Source organism: Leopardus geoffroyi, chromosome D3, assembly GCF_018350155.1.
Source record: "Leopardus geoffroyi isolate Oge1 chromosome D3, O.geoffroyi_Oge1_pat1.0, whole genome shotgun sequence".
NCBI classification, from domain to species: Eukaryota; Metazoa; Chordata; class Mammalia; order Carnivora; family Felidae; genus Leopardus; species Leopardus geoffroyi.
This window is the reverse complement of record NC_059339.1, coordinates 20154615-20180872: the sequence shown is the minus strand read 5'-3', so window position 1 is coordinate 20180872 and position 26258 is coordinate 20154615. Positions and strand designations below refer to the sequence as shown.

The 26258-nt window shown below is 51.0% G+C and overlaps 3 protein-coding genes, 1 long non-coding RNA gene, 1 pseudogene and 1 gene segment (V, D, J or C); 5 read left to right on the top strand and 1 right to left on the bottom strand.

Moving 5' to 3' along the window:
• Positions 1-5732, bottom strand: part of LOC123587610 — a 204877-nt gene extending 199145 nt beyond the window's left edge. For 3 of the 4 annotated variants that reach the window (XR_006707410.1, XR_006707407.1, XR_006707408.1), the window contains exons 1-2: positions 3786-4020; positions 3200-3364 (exon numbers count right to left, since the gene is read on the bottom strand). This is a non-coding gene — a long non-coding RNA (uncharacterized LOC123587610). Of the gene's footprint in view, positions 1-3199; positions 3365-3785; positions 4021-5635 lie in introns of those variants that run through there. The other variant, XR_006707409.1, reaches the window with a different exon arrangement.
• Positions 1-26258, top strand: part of LOC123587584 (immunoglobulin lambda-1 light chain-like) — an 876584-nt gene that overhangs the window by 730088 nt on the left and 120238 nt on the right. The window lies entirely within an intron of this gene.
• The window catches only part of LOC123587589, a 511389-nt pseudogene that overhangs the window by 378337 nt on the left and 106794 nt on the right, over positions 1-26258 (top strand).
• The window catches only part of LOC123587586, a 1001573-nt gene that overhangs the window by 878335 nt on the left and 96980 nt on the right, over positions 1-26258 (top strand).
• LOC123587588 (immunoglobulin lambda-1 light chain-like) overlaps positions 1-26258 on the top strand; it is an 824513-nt gene that overhangs the window by 706162 nt on the left and 92093 nt on the right. The gene's annotated exons all lie outside the window — the stretch shown is intronic.
• The window catches only part of LOC123587590 (immunoglobulin lambda-1 light chain-like), a 577236-nt gene that overhangs the window by 467392 nt on the left and 83586 nt on the right, over positions 1-26258 (top strand). The gene's annotated exons all lie outside the window — the stretch shown is intronic.

The window sequence follows — 26258 nt, the reverse complement described above, 5'->3', positions numbered from 1 at the left end:
ACTTGCACACTGCCAGGCTTGTGATGCTGGGGATCAGGCGTATTAGCTGGGGTGGGTAGGCAAGGTGCACAGGGGCAGGAGGGGCAGGCTTAGCTCGCTTCTCCTTAGGTGATCCACTTCAGGAGGGGCCCTGTGGCAGCGGGAGGGAGTCAGATCCGCTGCCGGAGGTTTGGCTCCGCAGAAGCACAGAGTGGGGTGTTTGCGCGGAGCGAGCAAGTTCCCTGGCAGGAACTGGTTCCCTGTGGGATTTTGGCTGGGGGATGGGCGGGGGAGATGGCGCTGGCGAGCGCCTTTGTTCCCCACCAAACTGAGCTCTGTCGTCCGGGGGCTCAGCAGCTCTCCCTCCCTTTGTCCTCCAGCCTTCCCGCTTTCCGAGCAGAGCTGTTAACTTATGACCTCCCAGACGCTAAGTGGCGCTTGCTGTCGGAACACAGTCCGTCAGGCCCCTCCGCTTTTGCCCGCCAGACTCGGGGGCTCTGCTTGGCCGGCGAGCCGCCCCTCCGCCCCGGCTCCCTCCCGCCAGTCCGTGGAGCGCGCACCGCCTTGCCGCCCTTCCTACCCTCTTCCGTGGGCCTCTTGTCTGTGCTTGGCTCCGGCGACTCCATTCTGCTAATCCTCTGGCGGTTTTCTGGGTTATTTAGGCAGGTGTAGGTGGAATCTAAGTGATCAGCAGGACGCGCAGTGAGCCCAGCGTCCTCCTACGCCGCCATCTTCCCTCCGTCCTCCGGAGCTAGAAGGTATAATGCCGAGCGAAATTAGTCAGTCATAGAAAGACAAATATCATATGAATTCACTCATATGAGGACTTTAAGATACAAAACAGATGAACATAAGGGAAGGGAAGCAAAAATTAAAAAAAAAACAGAGGGGGGACAAAACATAAGAGACTCTTAAATCCTGGAGGGATTGTGGGAGGGGGGATGGGCTAAATGGGCAAGAGGCATTAAGGAATCTACTTCTGAAATCATTGTTGCACTATATGATAACTAACTTGAATGGTAATTAAGAAAATAAATTAAATTTTTTAAAATGGTGTAAACACCACAATTAAAAGAGAGAGATTGTCAAATTGAGATTAATGGAATCACCCAAGCATAGGCTGCATATAAAAAACATATAGTAAATAAAAGACACTAAAATCTAAGCACAAGCCTGGGATAAGTTCCCAATGAATTCTGCTGCACAATGTGGAACATAAACAATTCACAGGGAACAGAAAGACAAACTGGGAACGTGAATTGAACACTGAAGAACAGTTGGGATGGGAAATTTTATCATGTTTATTTTACCATAAAAACATGGAAACAAATGATCACAGTACATTATTCATGAGAACAGCTACAGAAATGCCCTCAAGTTCCCCTTCTCTTCCTCCAGGCTTTAAGACTTTTCAAACACAGAGTGACCCAAGCTCCTCTAGGAGAGCCTAGAGGTGAGCATAGCTCCACATGAAGCAGATTCATGAAGCCCATCCAGAAGCACAGAGATGCTCTACACCAGCCTGAGAAGGAGCATTTTCACAGGGACCACTCGGGTTATGAGTGAGGCTTGATGTGGTCAGGCTCAGCTACGGGCTCAGGAGACAGAGCTCTGGGGTCCCCACCTGACTTGGACCCTCCTGCTCTCCTTCCTCGCTGTGCCCAGATGCTGTCTGTCAGGCCTGCCCACAGGCTCAGTCCCCACTGGACCCTGCACATGGCTCTGATCCTGAGCTCAGCCCGAGGGATGAGCTGGGGTGAGACCCCTGAGAATTAGCTGCCAAATCTCCTGAATCAGCAGACCCTATGGTCCCCTATAACACTCACCTATCCCCATTAGAGTGACCATGAGAATCCTGTCACTCCCACCTGCTCAGAGAGAGAGGAGCATACAATAATGTATAGAAGAGCCAGCAGGACCCAGGCCATGCCCCCACATAGCAAAAATGTAATGTGTATGATGTGAAATTGTATGTCCAGGTCTGAATTAGTAGAATTCCAAATTCATCCAAGCCACCAACTATGCTAGTGTAGATGTCCTCCCACCAAAACTCCCAGAGGTGTGGGTTGTAATAAATACAGGAATGGTAGAGATTGTAATAATAATAAAAAAAATTTTTGGTGCACACGTGAACATTAATACTAGGGGCAACACCTATTCACACCATGTCCCAATTGCACTAACTTTAATGTGGAAACATCAGTCTGGATACCTAAATGGACAGAAAAAGGGGTGGCTATAAGATATCACATAGGTTTCCTAGACCATGACCCTCTGTAAATGCATTCCAGTTTACCCTGTGCTCTCTTTTGTAACAATAGGCCAGTCCAGGGCATTTCAATGCTGGAACACATACAGGAATTGTGCTGCCCTGCCTCCATGCATTTTGTAAGTAGCCTGATTGTGCTGGGCTGGGCTGGCAAGAGATGGCAGCTGCCTGAGAAGTTGACAAGTACTGTGGGGTGACCTGACCCGCAGGAGGGAAGCTCCTGGTCTGAGTCTCCTCCACCAGCAGGGGGCAGCAGAGCTGCATCAGGAGGAGCAGGACGGAGGCTGGAGCTGCCCAGGTGGAGCCTCACAGGGACACCAGACCTGGGAGTCAGCAGGTGTCCAAGGTTCACTCATCAGAAGAAAATTGGGATGATGCATCCTATCTCCTCAGGCTGTAGGAACCATGTTCTGAGAGGGTCAGACACACAATGTCACCCAGTACACTGATGGATGTCCTGACACTATTAATGCTTCCCTTGGGAAATGCCAATGCCCTCACTGTCCACCGGTGTTCCTGGAGGCTGACTCCTCTGGGATGGACATGTCTAGAGACACCCCGAGCACTCGCCCTCAGCCTCTCCTCCACTTCCAGAAAGACCTAGACCCGGGGCTGAAGTTCTTTTGCTCAGGAGCATCTCACACCAATGATCTTTGTCAATGATTCTGATTACTAATTTGGCCCTAATGTTCATTATGGTAACCATACTCACTTGTCATTTGTCATAAAGTGGATATATATATATATATGAAACACACTTTATACATATATATATACATACAGATGAGATATATAAATATATATATACACATATAAACATACAAACAGCAGAAATATATAAATATATATACATACACATATTCCTAAGTATATTCATATATGTGTACATGCATAAATATATAATATTAAAGGATGTGTAACAGAAATTTGGTATCATACTGAAACACATACCTGGCACAGGAGTCAGAAGCTGAAGGAGGATGAAAGGTGCAGCCATTGCAATGTGGTCACTGTCATATGTCAACAAGGTGACCCAGCAGATAAGCCTCAATGTCAGCTACAAAAAGGCTGATGCTTCGCCTCCAGTTTTCTGGGAAATTCACACAGGAATCACACCTGCGGTTCAGTAAAAGTGGAAACAAACGGCAAAATAAATTCTGAAAACATATCACTGCAGCCCTGAAATTTTTAGCTTAGGAGAAAATATCACCTTGAAATTGAACCAGTTCAGATTCCTAGTCACCTTAGGTTCTTACTGCCCCTTCACCCTCAGACTAACAGAAATCTGCCCTGCAGACCCTAACTCTGCTGTCTCCAAACACACGCCTGGTACCTGTTCCTTCTTCCCATCCTGACAGCAGCTCCAATGTCACCTCCCCCGAGAGGCCTCTTCCAACCACTTCCAACCACACAGTATCTGCCTGTCATTTTGTCAGATCTCCGTCTGCACACTACCTACTACTGAACTTTTCCCCCAATCATTATTTGACTAACTGATTGACTTGTGGAAATTGATTTGTAATAATGAAAAACATACACATGATGATCAGACACAGGAACAAACAGGAGACTATTTTCTCCTCTGATAATAAGTTCTGGATCAGATGGTGTCTCTCCAGGTATTCACCAATTCCATGAGGTTGCAAATCTTCTCACTTTCTTTTCCACCATCACTACTATGGAGGCCTTGCTTTTCATTCTTGTTGACGACAGACATCAGGATGGCTGCTGCAGCTCCAGCTATCATATCCTCTATGTTCAAGAGGAAAGGCACTCCATAAACCCAGTCTGTTTCTTTCCTTCATGAGAGGACATGTCTCGGGAAAGTATTCCAGACACTGACACTTCTATGGGCAAGTGCTAGGCCACAGGGTCAGTCCTCTGAGGGACCTCAGGATAGCAATGGTCTGGCTATTGAATGAATATAGAAGTCATGATACAGGTAGAAGGTGGTAGAGACTGTCTGCTGTATCACCAAAACAAGTGTGTCCATTATGCTGCCCCACCTATAACATGGAAACTCTGAGGCAGGGACTAGGCTTTCTTCACACTGACTTCCAGGATGAAATGTCCACTAGACCAACGTGGGTCTGAGTGAATGTTTGTTGGATAAAGTTCTTGTGTCTCTGTCCTTGGAGCTGGAGCCACCACCACCCTATTTTGCTGCACCACCTGCCTGCACCAGGAAGAGGCAGTCCCTGAGTCCTGGGTTCCCCAGGTGCCAAGTCCTGTAACCCCACATATGACCACCCACCCCCCTAGAGATATGTGCTATGAGTTCTCAAGGGGCCCCATCTTCTCCTCAATTGATCCTCTCCCTATTTTCATGGAGAACCTGATCCCCACCTGCCTGGTCTTGAGGCTGGAAGTATCCACAAAGAGAAGAGCAAGTCCTCCCCCGGGGTCAGCAGTCCATGGATCAGGGAATCAGGATCTGAGCAGTGGGTTATGAATCTCCACCTGGACAAAGGACTTCCCTCCACCTCCACAACCAGTGTGGGGCGGCCAAAAAGGGACAACAGAGATCACCAGGCAAAGCCGCTTGGACAAGAGGGGAGCCCGGCATCAGGGATTCTAAGATGCAGGGGGCGTTAGTCACCATGACCTGACACCTGAGGGAAAAGGTGTAGGTTTTCTGCTGTATCACCTTTAACACGGCTGTAAATTCTGATTCAGTGTCTCTCAGATCTGTCTCCCTCCTAGGGTCTCCCAAGAGCAAAGACAGGACAGAACACGGTGTTGAAAAGTCAGATTCAACCATGAGACCAGAGAGTGAAGAAGCACAGTACCCTGGGCTGAGGGTGGGTCTCCAAGGGGCTTCCCCTGTCCTCTCCTTGTCTCTTGGGACTGAGCCTCTCTCTGAAACCACACAGCCCCTCAGCAGCAGCCCCTGAGCCACAGCTGATTTGCATGAACAGCAGGTGTCTCCAGCAAGGGGATAAGACAGGCTGGGGAGGAACCCTACCCAGCCTCAGGACCTCGGGAGCAGAATCAGGGCACCTCCACCATGGCCTGGACCCCTCTCATCCTCAGCCTCCTCACTTACTGCACAGGTGCTGAGCCCTGGTTCATACCCACCCTAGCAGCAAGGTTCTGAGGCGAGCCTGATTCAGAAGAGGGCTGCCTGTGGGGGGTAGGATGCTAATGAAAAGTCTGGAGGGGTGAAATCTTCCCACTGTGCTCACTCACTCTGTGTGAGTCCTGAGTGGCTGTCTCTACCCAGAGAATAATGATGGTGGCCTCTTTTGTTTAAAAACTCCATCTGCCAGCCAGGTCCATGGGTCCAAAGGGCTGAGAAAGTGGGGGGGGGGGGGGGGCAGAGAATCCCTGGAGATCAGCCAGGCAGGTGGGAGTGTCCTCTGAATGAAACCGAAGCTAGAAACCCACCTCTCCTTTTCTCTCTTGTAGGTTCCGTAGCCTCCTATGTGCTGACTCAGCCCCCCTCAGTGTCGGTGAGCCTGGGACAGACGGCCAGGATCACCTGTGGAGGAAACAACATTGAAAGCAAAAGTGTTCAGTGGTACCAGCAGAAGTCAGGCCAAACCCCTGTGCTGATTATCTATCATGATAGCAACCGGCCCTCAGGAATCCCCGACCGATTCTCAGGCACCAACTCGGGGAACACGGCCACCCTGACCATCAGCGGGGCCCGGGCCGAGGATGAGGCTGACTATTACTGTCAGGTGTGGGACAGCAGTAGTGATGCTCACAGTGACACAGGAAGATGGGGAAGTGAGACACAAACTCCTTTCCAGTCTGTGTTACATCTCCTCCAGGCCCAGGATGTCTGTGGACCGTGAGCAGGTCCGGTCCAGATCCCCAGATCTAAGGTCCTCAAGTACTGGTCCTACCTAGCTCTCCAGGCATCTCTGCACAGGGAGAATCAGGAGTGGATTTAGGGCTGACAGAACTAGGCTTCCCTGCTTGTCTGGGCCTGGGTGTTAACTGTGGACAGAGAGCCTGAGTGACTGTGATCACAGACCCAGGGAAAATTAGGGGATCTCCTGAATCCATACATTCTGACCCTAGTTGTGTAGTAGAAACTCTCCCCCCTTGATAATCGTCATGGATCATCCCATCCAGTGCCCCCTCTTTACCTGACGACTCACTCCCAGGATGAGGCAGGAGGGGCCATGGTGCATTCTCCACCACCAGAGCAGTGCAGTCAATATGCTACTGGGAACTCGATCATCCCATGGGGCTGGTGAAAAAGGCTAGTCTTACCTATGTTTCCCACATCACTACAGGGTCTAGAATCTGAGTCAAGCTCGTTGACCAAGGCAGGACAGTTAAGCCCCAAGACCCAGGTGGCCAGAAAGGACATGGGGAGACCAGCAGAGGAAGTGAAATTTTCCATGGTGGTTTACAGCAGAGCCTGTGAAACTGGGTGAGCACCCTGTCCCCCAAGGGGGCAGCCTAGGGGCGCTTCACTAGATGCAGCTGCAGCTGCAGCAGGTTGGGGTGGGGCTCAGGCATCTGCATGCGGAACAGCTCCCAGGGGGTCTGTGGTGCTGATCCTCCCAGGACCACACTCTGCGTGGCCTCACTCCTGCTCCCCCGCTGCTCCCAGCACGGGTGAGAGGCCCACAGGGAGGCACAGTGTGAGGCACAGATGTCCTGCTCTCTCCCATCCAGGGCCTGTGGGGATGGGGCCCTGCATCCCTGCTTGTCCATTTGCTCCCTCCCGTCAGGGCTGGAACCAATCTGTCCTAACTGAGCCTCCCCAAGTATCTGGGGTCACCCAGACAGTCACCATCTCCCTGAGGTAGCAGGTAGCAGGGACACTGGGGATGTAATTGTGTCTCCTGCTACTAACAGTTCCTGGCACAGCCCCACATGGCCAAGGGTGGAGTCAGGAATCACACCTCGGGAGACCCCAGGCTCCAACTCTGGCAGCCTGACCTCTCTGAACATGTCTAGGCTTCAGAGCAAGTCTAACGCTGTCATAACCCCCAGCTCTGGAGCCCTGAAGGAGCCCGGGCCTCAAGCCATCAAAGATCTTCATGCCTTCTAATAAACCCCTTTCTGCCACCCCATACATACTCCACCTGGTTTCCTGCCCCCCATCGCTTGCTGCACAAGATGCTGGGGTATCCATGCTTAGCTGTTACCAGCAAATCATGCTTCCCTCTCAATTCAAAGTACTTCCTCAGGGTGTCCAGCCAGGCCCAAGGACTGAGTGACAGTCCTGTGCTGAATATTCCCTCAGGACCCTGCATACTCCCCGTTGCAACACTCTTTACACCAAGACTAGGATCTCATTAATACTCCTCCTCATACTTAGTTCAGTCCTGTGAGGGAAGATGGTGCCAGAAATCAGGCCCTGACACGCTGACTGAATATACACTGTGCATGCAGATAACTCCCACTGGACACTGCAGAACGTTCTTTGGGACCAGACAGGCACTCAGACCCGGGGCCTCCTCCTGCTAGTCACTTCCGCATGCCCAGGGAAAGTCTGCAGCTCCATTCAGGCAGGAGCAGGGTCAGCCCCACCCAGCCTTCCTCCAGCCCCTCCAGCAGGGAAGGAGCCCACCTCTGTGTGTGCTTAGAGACTGTGTCCTGACCCATCACCTGGACCCCACATGCTTTCTCCTCCCCTCTCTCCTCAGTGAGCACACCATGTCTGATTCAGCCTATTCTCCTATTCACTAACAATCGTTGCTTCTATTACATGATTAGTTAGCTTGTTAGTTAATTAGTCACATGACTTATTACCTCATGTGTCTGTGAGGGGGAAGTAAGGCACACGACTATAACCATGACGCTCATGTTTAGACTCAGAGGTTATGGTTGATGTTGGCTCATTCCTCCAGCAGTGTTGAGCCCCCGCTATGTGCCCAGTTCTATGCCAAGCACTAGTCAGAGGCTGTCAGCGACAGAGTCTGGGGTCCAGAAAACCACACGCAAGAGGAGAAAATAGGTCTTAGTCTATACACATTCCGTGTACAAGACACAAAGGAGAAATTACCGGAGTTCTGACATGCTGCTCTCTGGGACGGCACAGAGGTGCCCATATGGAGGATCATGATGTCATCCACGCAATGGGGACCTGAACTATCCCTGCCTCTTAGGCTCCTGGGAATGAGAAACATCATAATGTGTGGGCCAGGGGGCTGAGTATAGGCACCTGTCAGCTCCTTGTAAAATATTCACCATGAGTGATCTTCAGGTTGGGAGGATGAACAGTACTCAGTCTGGAGCTCAGTCAGTGTAGCAGTCAGGACTTGTCCCTGCTCCCAGGCTCCTCCCCAGGTGTGCCCTGCACTCAGCTCCATGTGGTCCCGACCCCAGGACCCAGCTTCCACAGACACCGAGGAATGGACAGAAGGGGGTCTGGCACCAAGAGTCTGCAGAATACGGAATCTCAGCCTCGCCTGGCTCACTCCATGGTCCTATAAACTGAAGGCCTCCCTGCCCCATGAGAGGAGATGCCCCTTCTGAACTGATGCTGGGCAGAGAAGAGACGGCTCAGAGGCCAGCAGAAGCTGAGCTAGTGGTGACCACTGCAGGTCACAGCCATGGCAGAGCCCTCCATGGAGCTCCCGAAGTTGTATAGGATTTCCTTTGGCCTAGGAGAGCAGGTTGTGGGGCTGAGGGTGTGGGCTTGGGGTAAGAACACTCCTCTCTTTTCCTCTGGATTCTCTGTCTTCTGACAACCTCAGCTGCCTCCTCGGGTGGCCAGAGCAGGCTCGTCTGATTTTAGACCTAGGCAGGCAATGCCTTTGTAGAGTAACAGGGCCGGGGGTCCCTGCCCCATCTGTGGAGTCTCAGGAGGCACAGCTCTGGGACATCTTCTTCATGGCCTAGACCCCTCTCCTTCTCTTCACTCTCTGAACAGGTATTGTCCCAGCCTCAGCCCACACACTTGGCCTCCATAGGACCGGAGCTGGGTCTGCCCCAAACTCTGAGTCAGCTCAGAAAACCTTAGAGGGAATGGACCTTACTTCCTTCAGCCCCCTCTCCTCTCCTCTCATACAGGCTCTGTGCCTCTTACAACCCGAGCCAGACCCTGCCCATGTCAGTAGCCCTGGCCAGATCCAGGATCCCCTGCTCTCTAGATAAGCTCATGCATGAATCTGCATCTTGGAACCAGCAGAAGCCAAGCCAGGACCCCAAGCCAGATATATATAAAGACAGGGAAGGACCCTTAGGAATCCCTGACTAATTCTGAGGATCCTACTTGGGGACATGGCCACCCTGAGAATCAGACAAACCCTGTGCCAAGACAAGGCTGACCATTTCTGTGCCATTTCCCATGACAGGGGACAACTGGTAGTAATTCGTTGTGACACAGATAAATGAGGAAGTGAGACACAAACCTGCCATCCCTGGCCTGGCATTTACTCGCATTGGCTCTCTGGGCAGGTGTAGGTCAGGCCTTAGGGTCAGGAGCCTTCCCTGGTCCTGGCCCAGCCCCTGCACAGTGGGAGACTCCAGCAGGTTCTCTGTCCTCAGTATCTGTATATCATACCGAACAGTAGAGAGCTATACTGACTTGTGGGGACTGTACTGACATATTATACTACATAATGAGGCTTTAGGGTGTCATCATACATTACATGGGCCCCAGATGTAATCACATGTCACAAAAGAGAGGACACAGTTGTCTCAGACAGCACAGTCCTGCGGAAATTCCTCTTCCCTTGGGTACAGCCAGCCTGGATGGGCCCCAGGGGCTGTGCCTCCCCTGATTTCCTGGATGAGGTGTCCCCACATCCTGAAGGACTGTCTGAGGCTTTGTGAAGAGGGAACCAGGCCTCTACTGCCCCAGGCTCTTCCCTCCTTAGGTTTTACAGAAACTGTGGAAGAAATGCAGATACCCACTTAGGTCCCATGTGGGGACTCTCTCCTGGCCCCACTGTCCTCCCACTGCCCCAAATCCCATCACCTGCACCAGGCAGGTCTAACCCTTAGCTCGGGTGGGACCCACATGGCCTCACACCACCCCTGTGCTGACCCTGCAGGGTCCACATCTGCAATTGGACATCACCTGTCATTCCAGGATAAAGATCTTTTCCAAGACGTCAATAAAGTTGTATCATGCACTGAATTTCTCTTCAAGATTCTTTGGCTTGTGGTTTTGAAATTGACTTTTAGAGCAATTGCATGAAGTCAAAATGACAGATGATGAATTTATTAAGAAGGAAGAGCAGGGGCACCTGGGTGACTCAGCCCGTTAAGCGTCTGACTCTTGATTTTGGCTAATGTCATGATCTTGCAGTTTGTGAGTTCAAACCATGCATGGGGCTCCACGCTGATGGTGGGGAGCCTGCATGGATTTCTCTCTCCCTGTCTCTCTGCCCCTCCCCTGCTCGTTCTCTCTCTCTCCCTCTCTCAAAATAAATAAACTTAAAAAAATTTTAAAGAAGGAAAACCAGAAGCTTCCCCTATTCCCACTCCTTTCTAAATCACAGCGATACCTCCGTGGGGATGGGGAGACACAGGACAGATTATCATTGTGTCCTAGAAAAGCATGGTAAGTATATTTGCATTATTCCATCTGCGACTTGCTTATGGACCTGGAAAACTAGAAAGAGAATTTTTTGTAGGAATTCCTAAGACTAAAATAATATTTCCAGGAATTTTTCGGGTTAAAGGATCCTGAAAAGGTCACTCTAAACGATTATAATCTGGAGATTCTCACCATAGGATTTCTCATCAACAGGACAAAGAAATCGCTAGCACCTTAGGGAGGTCCTTAGGTTCCCCAGTCCCATGGCCAAGTGCAACAGCGTCCCCCACAGATGCCTGACAGACTGAGAGGACCAAGCTGTCTTCTTCAGGACCCAGAACATTCTGGCTGAGGTCGACCCTCATCCCCTCTCAGCCTGGGTGGCCTTCCTCACCTGATGCAGGTGACTATTGCTGCCTTGCACCTGCCAGCCTCCACTCTTCTCTCTGCCTCTTCAGGGACTGGGGATCGGTGGTCCTCTCCTGGCCTCCCCTCCCTGTCAGGTGCACCCCTCGCTCATGTCTCTGCTCGTGCCATCCAGTCTGTGGGTGTTGGGGAAAGCAGTGACAGGTCATCCACATGGGACCTCAGACAGGGGGCCAGGAACACATACACATGAAGCACCTTAATCCCTGTGGCTACAGTTGATAAGGGGTTGGGGGGAGGAAAGGACTAGTAACCACCCCTCTGAATGGCCTCAGCCCCTGGGTGACTTAAGGAGAACCCAGGGCTGGTCTGAACCCACCCATGTCAAACTTGTGCCCGCCCCAGCGGTTTCCTCCTGGAGGCCCCTCCAGTGCCCAGCAGCTGCCAAGAGATCCTGACTTTTTTTTTATGTTTTTTAAATTTATTTTTGAGACAGAGACAGAGCATGAGCAGGGGAGGGGCAGAGAGAAAGAGGGAGACACAGAATCCGAAGCAGGCTCCAGGCTCTGAGCTGTCAGCACAGAGCCTGACGCTGGCCTCGAACTCACGGACTGTGAGATCATGACATGAGCTGAAGTCAGGCCTAACCGACTGAGCCACCCAGGTGCCCCAAGAGATCCTGACTTATTACCTAGAAACTGCCTCTTACCACACCTGACCACACTTTCTGTGCCTAGAATGCTCACCTTAGGAGAAAAGTCCACACAGGCCCTGAACTGGGTTGGAATCCCAGGTCCCTTAGGTTTTTCCTGTTCTTTCAGATCCTTTATACCTTTCCCCAAGGACACTACTGGGCTCTTCCCGTACACATCTCACTGCTTGTTTCTTCTTTCTGTACATCTCTAGAGCAGCTCCAGAATAACTCCTTCAGAAGGAACTGTGTGTTTTGTTCATGCAAAATTCCCAGGAGGTAATGTGTGCCAGAATAATATGGGTCTGAATAAATGTCTGCTCTGTGGACGCTGTCCTGTCTCTGTCTTTGAAGCATTAGTCCCCAGTCACCTTTCGCCCCACACACATCAGGCTTGAATCCATACTTGGCACCGATAATAATGATTCCCTGAAGCCTGTGTCCCACAGTGCTAAGCTGTGACACCACATGCATGACCTCCCACCACCTTAGAGACAGGTACAGGGATGCCCCAGTGAAACCTGTGCCCTCTTCCACAAAATGAGCCTGTTCATGTTTTCATGAATAATCTGGGCACCTCATGCCAGGACATGAGGCAGGCAGGAGCCATGCATAGAAAAGTCATTCCTCCCTGGGGCAGCAGTCCATGGAGCAAGACTCAGCATCTGAGCTGTAGGTTAGGAATCTCCACTTCACAGGGGAGGCCCTAGCACCTCCAGCAGCCAGTGTGGAGCGGCCACCAGGGGGGCAACAGAGATCACCTGCCAAAGCCACCTGCAGATGGGAGAGTCTGGCCATTAGGGCTTTTAACAGGCAAGGGGGGTTAGCAACACGGACCTGAGACCTTCAGGTTATTTGTCATTGGCCTACAGTGTCATCCTTCACTCTCAAGTACACATTCTTCAGGGTGTATGTGTGTTGGGTCCTGCTCTTGGAGACATCACCTATTCCTCTAATACAGGTAGAGGCACTTTGCCCACCACGAACACATACCCCAGCACACTTTAACGGACCTAAAGCACTTTGACTGTCCACAAACACTGGACCTCCCTGTGATCACACATTTCCCCTTCCCTTCCCTGAGCTGTCAGACACAGCTCCTCCTCCTTCCTGGAAGTTCCTCCCACCTGCACCCTCACCTGTGCCTCCACTTATGTCCCTCAAGAAAGGGAGAGGGGACTGGAATATTCTGTTCTTCCCTTTCACAGTGCCCACAACACAGCAATTTTTATGATAATATTTTTTCAACTTCACTTATACATTAAGATGTTTATTACATATTTTCCCCAACAACTGAAGACAACATAATTATGACAGAGTTGGCTTGAGGAGTCAGTAAACTTTGAAGCCCCCTCTCATTCTCTTATATGGCAATATTTCTTTCTTCACCTGATCTGTGCAGGGTCCAGCCTGAAGATGAAGCTGACTATTACTGTCAGTCAAGAGACAGCAGTGGTGATGCTCACAGTGACACAGGCAGAGGGGGAAGTGAGACACAAACTACTTCCCCATCTATGTCACACTCTCCTTCAGCCTCAGGAGGAATGTGGACAAAGAATTCAGCAGGTCTGGCCCAGGTCTCCAGATCTGAGATGCCCAGACCTCTCTCCCAACCCAACTGCCCAGGCAGGCTCTGCACCCTGTAGGTGAGGAGTGCATGTGCAGGAGGCAGGATGAGGCTGTCAGGTTTTCCTGGCTAGGGTATTTGTTGGGGATGGAAGACCAGGTTGGAAGGACACACAGAGAGACATCCATAGACACATGACAAGCTCGAGGTGACAAGGGGAAGTCTCAGCTTTCAGTTGAAGAATCAGTGCTGTGTCTCTGGCTGGAAGCATTTCTTCTTTAGCACCAAGACTTCTAGGGCAGTGAGTGTAGGATCATGGGAACAGGGAGCAGTAGCTTGGCAGCAGGTCTCCAGGCTTATCAGTGGGGAAATGCTCCTAATTACAGTCCCTGATTCCTGGACGCATGAGTGCCAGCTATGGGAGAAACAGTGCCACATAGTGCACATGTGTTTAGAGCAAAGAACGTGTCCTGAAAGGGGTTGCCATGTGGCTGCCAGAGCAACTGAGTCTTCAAGAGGCTGCTAGTCTGTTCATTTGAGCCGGATGCTTCAGAATGTTGAAGAACATGGCCTGATCAGTGAATTCACGGGCACGAGAGTGTTGCACCACTTCATTTGATGTGAAATGAGTGCTTTGGGAAAAAGCTGCATGTGGAATATGACAACAGTTGCTTACGCATTCCGTGAGTCCAAGGAGAATCATCTGGGCAGAGAATGGCAGGCAAAGAAAGCAAGTCCCTATCTGGGGCTGTAGTACTAATATTGTTAACTATCGGGGTGGCCACACATCATAAAGAAACCTCTGTGAACCAGCCCTAAGTGTTCTTCTCTATGTCACCACTCATAATATGGCCCCACAAGACCATAGTTGTAGGCAATAGAGAAAAGACAATGCAGCAAGGTTGGGGTCATGGGCACTGGGGCCATTTTCTCATGCAACTCACCTGTGACTTGAGGACCTAGTGAAGCCTAATCTCCTATTAGCCTCTTCCAGTTAATGGAAGAGATGGAGAGCTCTTGAGAATGCCCAAGTCATGGCATGACTGGTCAGATAACACCCAGTCCATTCAGGCAACTCAGGTCTTGGGTTAATAAAGAGCATACAGTATGTATAAGGCTCAGTATCAACCTAAAGTGTTTTCCAAATGAAGCTTTCTGTTTATACAGATGAAATGAAAATTGGTAGGCTGCTCATCTATTTCAGTTCTAGGAACACCATGATCAACTGGCCGACATCAATGAACTCGGTCAAATAATTCTGATTACTAATTTGATTCTGCTGCTCATTGTGGCAACCACCCCCACCTCATCACTGGTGATAAAATGGACCATTGTGTCTCCTGACCAACCAAGGATCCCATCAAGTACAATCTAGTATCCAATTCAGGGTTCGGAGCCTCCAGAAAAAAACATATAAGAATATAAACACACACACCTACATACAAAGAGACAGCAGAGACACATTAGTATATATTTACTCACACATTCATGATATTCCTATATGTGCACGTGCATAAATCTATAATATTAAGGGATGCATTGCAGCATCACAGGAATTTGATGTCATGCTAAATACACGCACCTGGCACAGGAGTCAGAAACTGAAGGGAGATGAAAGGTGCAGTCACTGCAATGTGGTCACTGTCATATGCTAAGGAGATGACCCAGCCTCAGTGACTGGCAGCTACAAAAAGGCTGTTGCTTCCCCTTCAGTTTGCTCAGGAATTCACATAGGAATCACTCCTGTGAGTCACCAAAAAGAGAAACAAACGGCAAAATAAATTCTGGCAACACATCACTTAAGCCCTGAAAATTTTAACTTATAAGAAAATATTACCTTGAAACTGAATGAGTTTTATTTTTTTTAATTTTTTTAAATGTTTATTTATTTTTGAGACAGAGAGAGAGCATGAACGAGGGAGGGGCAGAGAGAGAGGGAGACACAGAATCTGAAGCAGGCTCCAGGCTCTGAGCTGTCAGCACAGTGCCCGACGCGAGGCTCGAACTCACGAACTGTGAGATCATGACCTGAGCCGAAGTCAGACGCTCAACCGACTGAGCCACCCAGGCGCCCCTGAAACTGAATGAGTTTTAAATCACAGACACCTTAGATTCTCACACCTCCTTCGCCCTCAGACAAACAGGAATGTTCCCCGCAGGGACTGACCCTGTTGTCCCCAAACACACGCCCACCACATGTTCCTTCTTCCCATCCTGACAGCAGCTCCAAGGTCACCTCTGCAGAGAGGACCATTCGAACCTCTCTCCACACAGCACCTCCCTGTCATTTCTTCTGATCTCCATCTTAATGGCCTACTACTGAATGGTTTTCTCCCTGCCATTATTTTATTAATTCACTGATTGGTGGTAATCATTTCCCTACTGGTCAATAACATTTTCATGTAAAACATACACATGATAATCAGAGGCAGGAACGGACAAATCCCCTCCCAACAAAGTCTGGAGTCAGATGGCTCTTCTCCACACACTCACCAATTCCAAGAATTCCCAACTATGTTCATTTTTTGTCCCAACAGCCCAGCTACGGAGCTTTGCTTTTCTTTCTTGCTGACAATAGACAGGTGCCTGCTGCAGCTCCAGCTGTCACACCCGTGCTCAAGAGGAAAGGCACTCCACAAATCTGGTCTCTTTCCTTACTTCATGACAGCGAAAGTCCCCAAACAGATCCCCAGCTGAATGACATATCCATTGGCCCAGTGCTGGGCAACAGGGTCCATCCTGGCCCAGAGGGACATGGGAATAGCAATGGCTTGGCTTTCAAATGAATGTAGAACACAAGACGTAGGTAGAAGGCGGTAGAGACGTCTGCTGTGTCACCAAAACAAGTGTGTCCACTACGCCGCCCCTCCCACAGCACGGAAATTCTGGGAAAGAAACTGTGTCTTCTTCGTAGAGATTTCCCAGGATGGAAAGTCGGCCAGACCGAAGTGGGTCTGAATAAATGTTTGTTGAGTGTGTGTTCTCCTCTCTCTGTCCTTGGAACACCAGCCACCATGGCCCTATTTGGTGCACCAGCTGACAGCACTAGCAAGAGGCAGTCCCCGAGTCCTGTGTCACCTCCTGCAAGGCCCAGAGCCACACCCATGACCACCCACCTCCCCAGAGATGTGAGCAGTAAAACCTCAGATGGGCCTTACCTGCTCCTCCCATTGGCCTGTTCCTATTTTCATGGATACTCTCATCTCCTGAAGTCTGGCCTTGAGAGTGGCAGGGGCCATGTAGAGAAGAGCAGTTCCTCCCCTGGGGACAGCAGTGCATCAATCAGGGAATCCTACTCTGAGCTGTGGCTTCTGAATCTCCAGCGGGGCAAAGGACTTCCCCGCGCCTCCAGCAGCCAGTGTGGAGCCACCACCAGAGGGCAGCAGAGATCACCCAGCAAAGCCACCTGCACACAGGGAGGCTCCAGGTATCAGGGGTCCTAACAAGGAGGGAGGGCTGCTCACCAGGACCTGAGACCTGTGGGAAAGATGTCGTTTCTACAGCACCACCTCTGACTCTGATGTAAAATTCTGACTCGCTGTCTCTCAGTTCTGTGCCTTGTAGATTTGTCTCTGTCTCTAGCACAGGTCCAGTACTTCGTGCCTCTCCAGCCCGACCCATTCCTGCTAAACTCAGCCACTGTCAAATCTTGCTAAAGCTGGGTCTGTCCCTGGCACTGAGCACACCCTCAGAGTACTGAGGCATAGGATCGATAACCTGTCCTCGGGACAGAAACCTACAATACCTCAATGGCTCCTTAAAAATCCATGTGTACTTGGCAAGGGAGGAATTCGGTTTGGGTTCTGGTGTTCCTCAACAGAGATATAACTTAGGAACCACACTGACCTAAGCCACCTTATACTGCCTGCAGAGGAAACGTGCTCATGGGTTCAGAAAATGCAGACAAATGCCACCTCTGAGCTCAGCCAGGACAAGCCACCCCAGGAGCGAGGTCAGGACACGGAGAGACACGGAGTGTGGACCCAGCCTATGCGACCAGAGTGTAAGTCAGAATTCCCTGGGCTGAGGGTGGGTCTGCAGGGCTGTCCCTCCCCTCTCTGGCCCCTTGGGGCTGAGCCCTTCTCTGAAACCACAGAGCTCCTCAGCAGCAGCCCCTGACCCTGGCTGATTTGCATAACCAGCAGATCTCTCCAGCAAGGGGATAAGAGAGACTTTGCCCAGCCTTGGGCCTTGGTAGCAGAATCAGAGTGCCTCCACCATGGCCTGGACCCCTCTCCTCCTCGGCCTCCTCGCTCACTGCACAGGTGCTGCACCCAGGCTCAGACCCACTGCAGCCCCAGGGATCTGGGGCAATCCAGGCCCTGACTCTGAGCTCAGCAGGGGGCTGGTTGTAGGGGGAAGGATGGTTATGACCCTGCTGCAGGATGAGAGACTGGAGGGGTGTAATCTCCCCCAATTCCTCACTGGCTCTGTGTGACCCTGAGGCGCTACACCTGCCCGGAGAAAAATGAAAATGGATCCCTTTGTTCAAAAGCTCCATACACCAGCCAGGCCTATTGGCCTCAGGGGCTGAAATGATTGGAGGGTGGAAACAGGGGGCCCAGATCCCTGGAGCTCAGGCCAGGTAGGTGAGGGTCTCCTGAGATGAGATCCAGAGCTGAAACCTCTCTTTTCTCTCTCGCAGGTTCTGTGGCTTCCTATGAGCTGACTCAGCCCCCATCAGTGTCAGTGAACCTGGGACAGACAGCCAGGATCACGTGTGGAGGAAACAACATTGGAAATAAGTATGCTTACTGGTACCAGCAGAAGTCAGGCCAGGCCCCCATGCTGATTATCTATGAGGACAGCAAACGGCCCTCAGGGATCCCTGACCGATTCTCTGGCACCAACTCGGGGAACATGGCCACCTTGACCATCAGCGGGGCCCGGGCCGAAGATGAGGCTGACTAATACTGCCAGGTGTGGGACAGCAGTAGTGATGCTCACGGTGACACAGGCAGAGGGGGAAGTGAGACGAAAACCCCTTCCCCATTTGTGTTACACTTTCCTCTAGCTCCAGAAGGCCTGTGCACAAAGCAATGCAGAAGGTCTGACAGAGGTGTCCAGACCCAAGGTCCCCAGACCTCCCTATGCACCCACCCTTCAGGTGGTTGATTTGTAGATCCTGAGATTGTCTGGGCCAGACTGTGTGTGAGAGCAAAGGGACTGGCTGGAAGGATAAACAGAAACATCCATCCACTGCTCATTATCCCTGCATTTCCATATGGTGGTCATGGGCTACTCCCTCACATAACGGACGAGTATTAGAACCCAGACATTTCCAGCTCAGCTGAACTCCTAAAGCCCTGCCACAATGACAGCTGGGGACTCTGAGTGGAGCAGACAAGTGCATTACCCACTGTGGTGTCACCCCCCTCCTGGGCTCACACATGCACCCACCTCTGCCTAGAGCCCCTGACAGCTCACAAGGGGTCCTCCTGGCTGGGAAGTGCTCTTGGTTCAGACAACTGCCTCCCCAGATTTTTGCCCTTCTCAGAGAGGTTCCATTGAGAGACGCCCTGAATCCAAGGTCCCAAGGCCCTGCCTCAGGTTCAAATGTCTGAAAGGTCCCAGCTTTAGAGCTCCCTGAAGGATTGAGGCCTCATCTGACATCTCATTCTGTGTGGGTCACTCTTCTTTCTGCCCAGTCTGACCTCCCTCCTCCTTCCAGGTTTCCTGCACATGCACTTCTCCGTCTCAGAGTCTGATTGCAGAAACCCAATCCAGGCTGGTGGGCATCCCTGACAGGGTCCTCAGGGACATTAAGAGGTCACTATATACCCACATCTAGGGTTTCTCCCCCAATTCTCCAATGTGCATGTCAAATCCCCAGAGATCAAATTGTTTCTTATATTTTGATACAATGAGAAAAGATGCAGACACACTATGTGCCCTAGGTTCTAATGGACAGTTCGCAAGTCACATCCAACCTGATGGTGAATGAGGGACGTGGAGAAGTTGCTCCCTCTTACAAAGTGACCAGAAGATACACAATCACAAGAGTGAGACACAAAATGGGTGCTGCCTCACTTCTACCCCCAAGTTGGGCATAAGAACCTCTCCTTTTTTTTTTTCTAATGTTTATTTAATTTTGAAGGAGCCAGACAGCACAAGCAGGGGAAGGGCAGAGAGGGAAGGAGACACAGAATCTGAAGCAGGTTCCAGGCTCTGAGATGTCAGCACAGAGACCGATGCGGGGCTTGAACTCAGAAGCCATGAGATCATGAGCTGAAGTCAGATGCCCAACCGACTGAGCCACCCAGGCACCCCAAGAACCTCTCTTTATACCCATCCTACCCAGAAATATAGACAGAAAACAATTTTGTGAAATACAGTTGAGATGTCAGCGCTGTCACTTAATAAACCACCAGAGTCCCCCCTCATCCACATGAAATCTACCCACATCCCCAGAAACCACAGTCTGCAACTAAAGAGAATATTGGCAGCCATGCTTCCACCTACTATGTGAAACCACCCAGTGAATAATTACAAACATGCTCAGCCCTTCCCCACAGAGGATACAAAATACCTTATTGTCTACCACTGATATTTATTTTTGTCCCAGATGAAATGATACCCTATAACTTCATCTTGAGATAGAAAGTTAACTATTATGAACACATCTGATGGTAGATGACAATGGGATGAGACAGGAGAACAAAAGAAAGGCATATGATTGCTATGTATCCAAACAGATTCATATCGACATCAGGAAGAAACACTTGTTCCTTGAATTGTTCTCATTTCTGCCACTGCCTGTGGTCAGAGTGGTGTCTATAATTATCTTCTTCACTAACGACCCCATATCCCCTTCCCTCAGCAAATATCTGAGCTAGTCGTCATCCCTGCCAGTTGGGAACACCACCTTTGTCTGGAAATCTGGTCCATTATCACACCTACTGAACTGGATTATGGTGAATTTATGACTATAATCACAGTCCAAGTTTAGGGGATTTTCTGAATCCATATATACTTTTGCTTGTCCCAGTGTGTGGTAGAGACCCAACTGCCCCTTGATAGACATCAGAATCATTGAGCCAGTGCCCCCTGCTTTTCCTGGTGATTCACTGCCAGAAAGACACAGGAGGGGCCATGGTGCCCTCTCAACCACCAGTGCAGAGCAGACAAGATCCCGCTGGGTATCATCCCATTCACAACACACAACCCATGTGGCTGATGAAAAAGTCTGTTCCTAAACCATTTTTTCCACATCACTACAGGGTCTACAATCTGTATCAAGCTCAGTTGATGAGGGCAGGACAACTAAGCCCAAGAACCAGGTGATCTAGTAGGACCTGGGAGACAAGGAGAAGAAGTGAGATGTTCCAGGGTGGCCCAGACCCCTGGCCTGTGACACTCAGTGAGCACAGTACCCTGAGGAGGGGGGTGGGGGGGTCTTCACAAGATGCAGCTGCAGGCGCGGCAGGTCTGGGTGGGGCCCCGGGCATCTGCATGTGGAACAGCTCCCAGGTGCCTGTGGTGCTGATCCTCCCAGGACCACACTCTGTGTGGCCTTACTCCTGCTCCCTGGCTGCTCCCAGCACAGGTGAGAGGCCCACAGGGAGGCACAGTGTGTGGCACAGGCACCCTGCTCTCTCCCACCCAGGGTTCATGGGGTCAGGTGCATGGCCTCACCTCTGTCCATATTGCTCCCTCACCTCAGGGCTGAACTCAGCCTCCCTTTCTTCTTGCAGCCCCTCTCCTCTCCTGGTTTACAGACTCCATGCCTCCCTTGGCCTTATGCTACCTCCCTCCATGTCAGTGGCCCTGGGGAGGCCGAGGATCCCCTGCTCTGAAGATAAGCTCAGGCGTGAACATGCATCTTGGTACTTGCAGAAGGCAAGCCAGGTCCCCAATCTGGTTATATATACAGATATGAGCAACCATCCAGGTCTGATTCTGAGGATGCAACTTAGGGACATGGCCCCCTGGCATGACCAGGACCACGAGGGCCAGGACAAGGTTGCCATTGCTGTATCATCTATCATGGCAGCAGGAGTGTTAGGGAATGACTCACGGTGACACAGAAGGATGGGGATGGGACACAAACCCTCCCACCATGGCCTGGATCTCACTTCCACCTGCCCTCTGAGTAGGTGCTGTCAGGCCTTAGGATTGGTGTCCTCCCTGGTCCTGGCCTGACTCTCCAGGGTGGGAGAAACCAGCAGGTTCTTCCTCTGGTCTGTGTTTATCCTAATGAACAGAGTTGGGGGCTCTCCTGACTACTGGGATTATTGAGTTTTATGGTTGATAGTAAAGATTTAGGGTGTCATTAAATATCACATTGGCCCCAGATGTAATCACATGCCACTCAGGAGGGGAGACAGCTGTCTCAGAGAGCACAGTCCTGCAGGAACTCCTCTTCTCCTTGGATACAGGCAGCCTGCATGGGCCGCATGGGCCACAGGGGCCATGCCTACCCTGCTTTCCTCAGTGAGGTGTCCCCACATCCTGAAGGACTGCCAGATGCTTTGTGAAGAGGGGACAAGGCCCCTACTGCCCCAGGCTCTCCCATCCTTAGATTTTGCACAAACTGTGGACGAAATGCAGCCACCATCTTGGATCCTACCTGGGGACTTTCTCCTGGCACCACTGTCCTCCCATTGCCCCAAATCCCATCACCTGCACCAGGCAGGTCCGACCCTTAGCTCAGGTCTGACCCACATGGATTCACCCCCACCCTGAGGCTGACCCTGTGTGGTGGCTCTGTCTGCATTAAGCACCCTTCTGTTTCTGAGGGGAGAGACCCTTTCCCAGACTTGTAAAACTTTTTTGATAAATTGAATTTCTCTTCATGGCTCCTTGACCTGTGGTTTGAAATTGATTTTTAGAGCAATTGCATGAAGTCAAAATAATAGATGAGGAATTTATTAAGAGGGAAAAGCATAAGCTTCCCCTATTTCCACTCCTGACTTGAGTCAGAAAGATACCTTCGTGGGTGTTGAGAGACACAGTACAGAAAATCATTTTCTCCTCACCAAATCATGGCAAGTACAGTTGGAATATTTCATCTAAAATTTACTAATTGACCTTATGAACTAGAAAGGCAACCTTTTATGGGAATCCCTATGACCAAAATAATATTTCCAGGGATTTTTCAGGTTAAAGGATCATGAGCAGGTCACTACAGAGAATTATTCTCCAGAGATTCTCAACAACATGACAATGAATGGGCTGGCACCCTTGTCCAGGTGGCCCCATGCCAAGTGCGTAGCGCCCCCCCACAGGCAGCTACTAGAACTGAGGGGAAAAAGCTGTCTCCTTCAGGACCTGGAACATTCTGGCTGAGATCAGCCCTCATCCCCTCTCAGCCTGGGCAGCCTTTCTCACCTGATGCAGGTGACTGTTGCTGCCTGGCACCTGCCAGCCTCTGCTCTTCTCTCTGCCTCTCAGGGACTGGGGACCTGCAGGCCTCTCCCAGCCTCCCTTACCTCTCAGATGCACCCCTCCCTCATGTTCCTGGTCAGCTCAGCCAGTCTGGGGGTGTTGGGGAGAGCAGTGCTAGGTCATCCACGTGGGACGATACAGGAGAACAGGACAAAAGGTACATTAGTACTTGTCTCCCTGTGGTTTTAGGTGGTAAGGGGCAGGTGGAGATGAATAATAATCACTGGCCTGAATGGCCTCAACCCCCAGGTGATCTAGGGAGATTCCCAGGCACTGAGCACACTCGTGTCAAACCTGTCCCTTTCTCAGTATCTTCCTGCTGGCGGCCCCTAAATGTGCCCAGCAGCCACTAAGAGAACTTATTACTCGGAAAATGCCTCTCACCATACCTGATCACATCCCTCTGTGCCCAGAATCCTCACCTTAGGAGAAACTCGCACTGGCCCTGAACCGGATTTGAATCCTAGGTCCCGCAAGTCTGTCCCATTCTTTCAGATCCTCTCACAGCTCCTCCCCTCCTCACGGCACTGAATGGGCTCTTCCCACACATGTCTCACCACTTGTTTCTCTTCCCTGAGTAGGGTCAGAGTTCCCTCTTCAATATGGACTGTGTCCTGTTCATGCAAAATTCTCAGGATGGAAAGTGAACCAGACCAATGTGGGTCTGAATACATGTTGGCTGGGTGGATGCTCTCCTGTCTCTCTGTCGTTGGAGCATTAGTCCCCGGTCACTACCCCCCAACACACATAAGCCCTGTATTCACAGTTGGCACCAATTAAAGCCACTCCCTGAGTCCTGTATCCCCCATGCAGTACCACCTACATGACCTCCCACCACTGCAGAGAGGAGTGCAAGGACTCTTCAGTGAAACCTGTGTTCTCCTCCTCCAGATGAAACTCTTTATGTTATCATGGGTAATCTGGGCCCCTCATGCCAGAGCATGAGGCAGCAGAAACCATGCATAGAGAAGTCATTCCTCACTGGGGCAGCAGTCCATGGAGCAGGGATAGGTTAGGAATCTACACTTTACAAGGGAGGCCCCTACACCTCCAGCCACCAGTGTGGAGTGGCCACCAGGGGGCAGCAGAGACCACCTGCCAAAGCCACCTGCAGATGGGGAGGGCCTGGCCATCAGGGCTCCTAACAGGCTGAGACCTTCAGGTCATTTGTCATTTGTCTACAGTGTCATCCTTCACACTCATGTACAAATTCTCCAGGGTATGTGTGTGTTGGGTCCTGTTCATGGAGATGCTGCCTATTTCTCTAATATAGGCCGAGCCAAAATGCCCCCCACCAACCCGTGCCCTAACCCACCCTAATGAAACATAATGTGGTCACTATCCACAAACACCCTTCCTCCCTGTGATCACACGTTTCCCCCTCTCTCCCCTGTGCTGACAGCCCCCTGTCCTGACAGACTCAACTGCTCCTCCTTTCTGGAAGTTCCTCCCACCTGCCCCCTCACCTGTCCCTCCACTCACCTCCCTCAAGGAAGGGAGAGGGGACTGGAAAGTTCTGTTCTTCCCTTTCCCAGTGCCTGCAACATGGTGATTTTCTCGGTAAACTTTTTTATACTTAACTTATACATTAATATGTTTATTATATATTTTTCCCAACAGCTGAAGACAACTTAATTATGGTAAAGACACCCTTGAAGAGTTACTACATTCTGAAGCCCCCTCTTATTCTCTTATATGGCAATCAGTTCTTTTTGCACTTGATCTGTTCCTGCCCCTGACTACAGCATAGGGATAATAAGGCACATGCCCTGTATCCTGCTGCGTGAGCTCATGGCCATGAGAAGACATTTACAGCACCTTGATGATTTGGAAAGGCCAAGTGTTCTTGATACAGGATGAATTTTATTTGGTCTCTGAGGCCATGAGCTGTGATCTGGTGTGTGACCCTGCACCTAGTAAGTCTCATAGTGTCACTTATAGAATGAGCCCAGAAAATAAAGACACACTCCACCTCTGAAGTCTCAGTTGCCAAGCCAGCCAAGGAGAGAACCCAGAACATAATCTGGGATGGAGATGTTGGCCCCAGACCATGGGACCAGGCTGCTCCTCCCCTCTCTGTGGCCCTTGGGGCTGAGCCCTTCTCTGAAGCCACAAGGCTCCTCAGCAGCAGCCCCTGAGGCCTGGCTGATTTGCATGAACAGCAGGTCTCACCAGCAAGGGGATAAGAGAGGCCCGCGAGGAACTTTGGCCAGCCTCTGGTCTTGGCAGCGGCATTGGGGTGCCTCCACCATGGCCTGGACCCCTCTCCTCCTCAGTGTCCTGGCATACTACACAGGTGCTGTGCCGAGACTCACACCCACCCACCCCAGCCTCAGAGATTTGAGACAAGACTGGGTCTGACTCTGAGCTCAGCAGGGCACTGCCTGTGGTGGGGGGCTGGGGGGGGGGCAGGATGCTCATGACCTGCCGCAGGATGAGGGGCTGGAGTGATGAAGTTCCCCCACTGTGCCCACTGGCTCTGTGTGAGCCCTGAGGGGCTGCATCTGTCCAGAGAAAGGGGGGGCGGGGGGTGGAGTTCTTATTTGTTCACAGGCTCCATGCACCAGTGAAGCCTGGGGACCACGGTGGCTGAGACTGATGGGAAGGGGTACCCTGTCCACCCAGATTATCCTTAGATCTCAATCCGGGTCAGGCAGGTGGGAGCTTCCTAAGGATGAGACCCTAAGCTGAATGTCCACATTTCCTTTTCTCTCTTGCAGGCTCCGTGACCTCAAACAGGCTGACTCAGCCCCCTTCCATTTCAGTGGCCCTGGGAGAGATGGCAAGGATCACCTGTGAGGGAAACAACATTGGAAATACAGATGTTTCCTGGTACCAGCAGAAGCCGAACCAGGTGCCCCTGATGATTATTTATCGGGATAGCAACCGGCCCTCAGGGATCCCTGACCGATTCTCTGGCTCTAACTCTGGGAACACAGCCACCCTGACCGTCAGTGGGGCCCGGGCCGAGGACGAGGCTGACTATTACTGTCTGTCTGCTGACAGCAGTAGTAATGTTCACAGTGATACAGGCAGATGAGGAAGTGAGACACAAATCCCTTCCCTGTCTGGGTCACACTGTCCTCCAGCCCCAGGAGGCCTGTAGACAAACCAATGAGCAGGTCTGGCCCAGGTCCCCAGGTCTGAGGTCTGCCTCCCCCTCCCAGACCTGCAGGCAGGCTCTACAGAGGATGTCTAAGGGACAACACAAAAATTACTATTGCAATGAGATTCCATTTGTTTGAAGAGACAGAGCCATGACTGAACATGCTCTGTGCAGATGTGGATGACATTTCAAGGGGGCCACATCTCACTTGTGGAGATGAAAACTGCACTGGATGACACTGAGAACAGATTAGATGCTGCAAAAGAAGAGAGCAGTAAACTCCGTAACATTAAAATAGTAACCATCCAAAACGAAATAAGACACAAAGTCTGAAAGAAATGAACATAGCCTCTGCTGGTGGCCAGACCCCTCATGCAGCCTACCAGGCATGTAACTGGAGTCCCCCAGCAAAGAAGACGGGGGAACAGAGAATGTGGG